We start from the raw sequence: 7,393 nt of genomic DNA, 5'->3' as shown, positions 1-7,393 counted from the left end.
CGAGGTAACCCAGACCCAAAAAGATGAACATGGGATGTATTCACTCATAATTGGTTTCTAGCCATAAATAAAGGTCACGGAGTGTATACCTGATGAACCTAAAGAAGCTAAAGAAGAAGGTGAACCCAAGAAAAAACATATAGTTATCCTCTTGCCTAAGGGAAGTAGATAAAATTGCCGGGGACAAAATTGGGATCTTGGGGGTGGGGTGGGTTGGGGATAAGGGGGGACTGGGAGAGAAAAGTAGACTATACTTTTGAGAGTGAACAACACATATAAAAAGTGAATTTTGGTCAAAGTATGCTGAGCTTACCTCTCACTGTGGTAAAGTGTCTATTACACAGATGTGCTAAAAAATGACATCAAAATGTACTTAAATCAAAACATATAATAATTCAAAATGTTTGCTTCTGGGTTTATTTTTGTTTTATTTTTTATAATAAAGTATGAGCAAGCCATTACCCATTCTATTACAATGTGCCAAAAAGGACCTGCCTAGAAACGTTCATTTTTGTGCTTGCTTAGAAACAGTGTCACTATGCAGCTCACATTGGCCTCGAGTTTGTAAACTTTCTGTTTCAGTTTACCTGCGAGTAAGAGGAGCCTCTATTTATAATTGGATTTTTACTTTGGAAATGCCAGATCCCTAGAAATGATACAGAAACATTATTAATTTTAAAAGATCAGCCGTTGTTTAGGCTTGTTAGGAACTAGCTCTTACAACTTAAATTAACTCATTTCTATTTATCTACATATTGCCACATGTCTTGTGGTGTGCCTTGTCCTCAAGCTTGTCTTACTCCTTCAGCACCTCATGATGATCTTGCCTTTCTTCTCAGCATTCTCTGTTTCTGACTGTCCCACATATGCCTCCTGCTTAGCTAATGGCTTATTAGTTTTTTTGTTTGTTTGTTTTGTTTTGTTTTGTTTTTTTTTGTTTTTTGTTTTTTGTTAAACCAATAAGAAGCTGTCTTGGAAATGATACATCTTCACAGTGTAAAAAAAAAAAAAAAAAAAAAAAAGATTATTCCACAACATCTATTGTTGCAGAGGCCAAAGAGAGTACAAAACTCTGGAAGAACTAGACGAGCTAGGTAAACACGACTGTCTTCCTAATAAGGAGCTCCCTGGAGCTGCAGTAGAAGGGGAGCATGTGAGGAGGAAACCACAAAAAGAATTGAAGGGGAAGAAGAAGGAGAAAATGATCCATCTACAGAAACTCCTGACTACAAGAACTCCTTCTGTGACATCAGTGGTGGTTACCACAACAGTAGAGGAGCAGGTGAGTAGAGACAGGGTCTTGGGCTTGTAGGGGCCACAGCTGGAACAGAACGAGTCCTTCTTACACATCCAGTCTATGAAAGTTGGTATTGCTGGGAAAATGTTTCAGGAGTTAAGAGTTCCAGATTACCATGGTACCAGGCGGGCCCCAAGTGTCAGTTTAACAGATGCAGATATGTGGACACAGCTGAGCCACACAAGCAGCCTAAATTTTGGGCCATTAAAGCTCTGGCTAGATCCCATGCACAAGAACTCAAAGTTCAATTACTAAGTTACTGCCAAGGTTCCTTTCCCTCAATTTCAATCACCAGTGGCCTACCCTCAACCCCAAGCCCAAATTAAGTAATTAAAAATAGTAAGACAAAGAACCCTATCTGCTTTTTCTGGATATAAGGTCCTGGAGGTTCACATTTTGATGCACTTGCAACTTCTGCTGTTGACCCAGGCCATACTTTCTCCAAACCTAAAACTTCCTTATTGAAGGGTTTAAATTGTGTCACATAATGATTAGCTAAGGATATTCACCCTAGAGAGAAAGAAATTGGGGCATGATTGCCTGATAGTTGTTCTCTAGAATATCACAGGCAATACTCAGTGGTCAAACCAAACTGAAAAATGGTTTTCTAAGAATTGCTTTTGATATTTTAGCCTTCCCTCTTTCCTTTACCCCCTCACTTGCCCTCTTCTTTGTCTGCCCCCCCTCAATCTCATAGTTTATTCTAGCCCTGAGCTCACTATATAGCTGAGAGTGACTTGAACCTCTTCTTTTCCTGTCTCATTATCTTAATTTCTTCAATTATAATTGTTAGTTATGACACCTTAGTTTTGAGATTGAACTCAGGGCATCATGCAATCTAGATGCTATCGCCCCTGTAACATAATTCAATAAGAAAGAAATAATTGGTCGCAATGAGCAATATAATATGTGTAAAGACAGGGCAGTAATTCTGAAACTGTACTCAGTTTTCATATTGTTGGTGACGTGCACAGAGAATCAACACAAACATTTCCTTAGTCTAAAGAGAAAGGGAGCCTGTTTCTTTCAGTGCTACCATAGCCACCACATAGTACTTAGTTTCTCGAGTATACCATTAACTCTCCCCAAATAATACTGGCTTCGATTTATCCATTTTCCTGCTTATTCTTTTTTTTTTTCCTGTGGAACTGTTTGAAGATCTAAAGGTATCAATATGTTGTAGAAGAGCATACGGCAAGGAAATGGAGTCAAGAGTTTTTGTTCATTCACACTTCTTATTCCAACTGGGTAAATCACATCCTCTGTCTAGAAACATCTTGGTGCCAAGGGAAATGATGGAACTATTAAGTTAGTCCCACAAGCTCTGAATTTTCTGATGCTTTAAGAGTTTGAAATTGAGCTCAATAACCTGGAAATATTCAGGATTCAGAAACAGTTTTTTTGTTGTTTCTTTAAAACAGCAGTTAGAGGAAAGGAGAGAATAGGGACTCTCCAACTAAAATGGAGTAGCGAGAGAGAAGTCAAAATCTAGAGCTATACAAAGGCTCCATTATAATGGGCCAAACATGAGCCAAATGAAAATAGTATTCCTTGGGGGTACTTCTTGTCAAATATTTGTCCATATTTATGTGAAAAGTTCTAAACAAATATTTCTCTATTTTCTACCTGCTTACCTGTCCTATTTTTGTTGCTAAAGATTGAACCCAAGACATGTAACACATACATTATTTAGCTGCATACTTAAGTCTCCAAATATTTCTTGAGATTCAATGAAAGCAACTCCCCAGAGCTGAGTAACTTAGGTTAATATCCAAAGAGCTGTGTACTTCTTAAATATACTGTATTTTGAACAAATGGTAAAGAATTGACATTGTACAAGAAAGAACGGTAACAGAGATTTATGGCTGCAGCAGGATGTAACATAAGTGTAAAGTTATAATAAAGGCTCACTGACTTGTTATGACAAAATAGTTTTAAAACTTCACACAGCAAAGCAACCTGACTGAGCTGATACAGTCTTACTTACAGAAAAATAAGTCATTAGATTTGAGACTACAGCCCCACTTAAGCAGCATCTTCGTAAAGAGTCAGATCCAATGTCAGTTTACACATGCTTTTCCAGTCATGATACTCATACAGAAAGTGCCACTCCATAAGCAACTTGTGGCTATGGCAACCATGAAATAAGGCTGATGCCTTTTATCAGGCAAGCAGAAATAGAGACTGGGGCTGGAATTGGGGCTGGGATGTAGCGCTCAATCTCTACCCTGAACGACCCACATCTTTCAGCAATCCCTCACTTTCCAAAGTTTCTATACTTTCTCAATACGGTAACACAGCCTGGAGACGAGTTTTCTAACATAAGAGCCAATGAGGGACATTTTACATTCAAACTGTAGAAAAAATGGAAAGAGGCCTTTTAGCTGAAATATCAAATAGTGGTTCTGGGAAAATTCTCCATTTCTGAAATGGCATACTGATTGAATTTACCTTTCTTGTGATTAAATTTCAGTTCCCACTGTCGTTTTAGTCCTAAAGAGTTTGAGCCTTTGTTGAATGCTCTTAACTCTTCCCAGGAAAATGTACAAAATGTACATCTACTTTCAGCTTCAAATACACTTAGAATTCCTAGACTTACCACTCCTATGTTGTATCCCCTTCCCAAATGGACATAGCATATGAAATTTCTTGTCAGACAACCCTCCAAGTCAGTTCCTAGAGGTTTACACTTCAAAGAAGCAGTCCTATATTATGGATATTTGTTTTATAAGCAAACATTTCAAACTAGAATGTTAAATCCCTCATTTCACAATAAAGTAGGAAGTAACATCCATTTATCTATTATTATGTACAAGATAAAGGCCTTTTAATTCACTAATCTTCAAAAAACTGTAATAATTTGGTACTGTTATTATATCTATTATGTTGGTAAATAAATCAATGCAAGGGAACAATTGTGAGTCTGAAAGTGCAATCTCTATATGTGAATATGCGTATCATATGTCATTTAAGGATGATTAACCTAGAATCTCTAAGTGTCAAGTTCATCATTTTTTCAGAAATTGCAGTCTATACTATTTTAAACAAATCAGGTTTTGGTAAGGATTTGGTGATCTAATGCAGAATATTGCAATGAAGATAGGCTTTGAAAAAGTAAGTAAAGCTCCTCTAAATTTCAATTCACACACAATGGAAACTTAAGTGATTAGATTATTTTTCATTTACTAATTATGATACTAAAATGATACATTTAAATTACACTTTGTGACTCTACTTTATAAAGTTAAATAAAATATTTCTATTTCTTTTCCACTTGAATACATGGTGTCACATTTATTTTTAATGTCCAAGACATGTTCAGTCAACTATATCAACAGTTAGCCAAATGAGGAGAGAAAACAATGAATACAGCATGTTTTGATGCTAAGGTGTGAAGCTTAGTTGATGTATTTACAAAAATACTTTGGATGTATAAAAAAAGGGTAAATATAAAACATAAAACTAATTGTCAATGCTTGAATAAAAATATAAAGTATTATGACAAATCTGAACAGAATATCATTATCTCTTATTATCAATAATGAAGGAAGCATTTATGTGCATGTGTGTATGTGTATGTCTGTTATGTGTGCACGTGTGTTTGTGATTCTTATAGAAGTCTTTTTGTCTGTATATGAATACCACATGTGTGCATGTTCATGTGTATGGGAACATGTGTGGGTTTGTAGGTACATATCTGTACATATATCAGAAGACAAAGATATACACTGATCCCTTCCTCAATTGTTTTTCTACTTTGCTTTTTGAGACAAAGTGGTCAATTGAAATTGGAGCTTTGCAAAAGTGCCTTACCTGTCTGACCAGAGCTGCAGAAAGCTCTAGTCTCTGGTACCCTTGTGCTTCTCTTATATATGCACACCACCATGGACATCAGAATTTTTGGGTGGTAACTGTGAATTCAAACTCATGTCCTTAGGCTTATGTATCAAGCACTTACTGATTGAGCCATCTCTTAATCCCACAATTGCTTTAATTGTTAAATATATTCTTTATTTTTCTATTCCTGTAATATATAAAGTATCTTTCATGAAAAATGATTTCAATAAATTCCTGCTGATTTCTGATATTAGTCTGGCAATGGTATATCTTATAAGGATGAATCTAACTATTCATAACATTAAATTAAACACGCCCAATACCCCTCAAAATGTATTTTCAAGGAATAATTCCATTATAAATCAAGAGATAAGTTTTTTTATATGTGGGAGGAGGCACATGTGCTTATCCATATGTCAAGATATATTTATATGTACCTACATATATATGGATATAAAATTTATATTTGATTGTAGAAGCTGAGAACTCCAATAGTGTATAGTCTGACACCTGGAACTAAAAGTATATGTAGAAAATAGATTTTAAATATTCATATCCCATATAAAGTCATACATGTGCATATGTGTGCTTGTATGTATTACAAGTATATAGATATTGGAATTATTTCCTCTAAAGAAGTGACTCACAAAATCATCACACTGAAATATGCTATGTTTACTTGCATATAAAAATTGAAAGTCCAGGAAAGTCAATGGTATATTTACAATCCATGTCTGAGGTTCTGAGAAGCAGATCATATTGCTTCATGACAAAATCAAGACACAGGGACAACTGCTACTCCAGTTTGATATTCCAGACAAGAATATTACTAAGGTATCATATCAAATAAAATAAAACAGGAGGAATTCGATCTTATTCAAGAAAACAACAAGCTTTCTACTCAAGTCACACCACAGCAACTGGATAAAACACATTCTAAGAGTAATGTATCTTCACTTGGAATACTTGTACAGTTATTAATAACTTCAAGTGATAATCTCAAAGGAACATTTGAAATAATGTTTGAGTACATATCTGGTTATCTCACAGTCTAGTAAAGTAGGCATTTTGCATTAACCTTGAAATCATGTGCTTTCCAATTGATGTCTAAAAGTATATCTACAAAACCTATTTTTCTTCAGAGAAAACAATATTTACTACTCTTAAAATGTAAAACTGTTTTAGGTACAAGGAATTATGTATAATTCCTCCTGAGGTAGGTGTTAAGATTCTAGACTAAATTTTTTTCATCTACCTAGAATCCAGTTATAAGAAAAGTACGATGTAAAAATAAGGAAACAAGGGCTAAAAATATGTATCACTGGGTAAGAGCACTGGTTGCTATTCCAGAGGGATGAAATTCAATTCTCAACATCTGATGGTTTTACACTATCATCTGCATCTACAGCCCCGGGGCACTGATTCCTTCTTCTGGCCTGGGGATATACAAAGAAAAAGGCAAACAAAACCCATATATATGATAAATGAAATTAAATTTAAAATAACAGCATATAATTCTCAAAGTAAATATACAGTAAATTTATGATCTGTAACATGTCAACTGGATTAAAGAAAGAAAAGAACTATACACAGAGACACATATTGATAAAATTTGGGGAGGAAATGTTTATGAACTTAGTATATGAAGTTGGTAATCCTCTTTTCTATACATTTTACATTGTAGTGTTGTAAACCCTTAGAACAGGAACAAGAAAAACATACTACTCTAATTGTAGATTTTCTTTGGCATTTTCCCTTAACAATAGGCAGGATGTTTCCATCTCCTTGTGGATATTTTGACACTAATAGTAAGCTCCCATTTCCTGCAAGGTAGATAGATCCTTTCTCCTCACATGCATTTGAGTACTCTGATGCTGCCATACTACAGAAACCAGAGGGATATGAGAAGCATCAAAACAAAACATCCTATTTCATCTGCTACTTTGACCATATACCAAGATACGGGGACTTATTGCAGTCAGTTCCATGATCATGGACAAAGATGAAGGATCATACCCTGCGAATGAGAAATACATACACACTTCTCAACCAGTAAATAAAGGGAAAGGGGAGAAGTCAGTAGGCAGTATACTAAAAGTCGTATAAAACTGCAAATTCATTTGCCTGCAAACTTCAAGAAGTCCTTGTTTTTTACTGCTGAGTAGTACTCTAATATGTATATATTCCATACTTTCTTCATCCATTCTTCAATTGAAGGGCATCTAGGTTGTTTCCAGGTTCTGGCTATTACAAACAATG

Source organism: Alexandromys fortis, unplaced genomic scaffold (assembly GCF_014885135.2).
Source record: "Alexandromys fortis isolate MF-2015 unplaced genomic scaffold, M_Fortis_MF-2015_v1.1 scaffold_114, whole genome shotgun sequence".
NCBI lineage: Eukaryota > Metazoa > Chordata > Mammalia > Rodentia > Cricetidae > Alexandromys > Alexandromys fortis.
Note: the sequence above shows the minus strand (reverse complement) of the source record.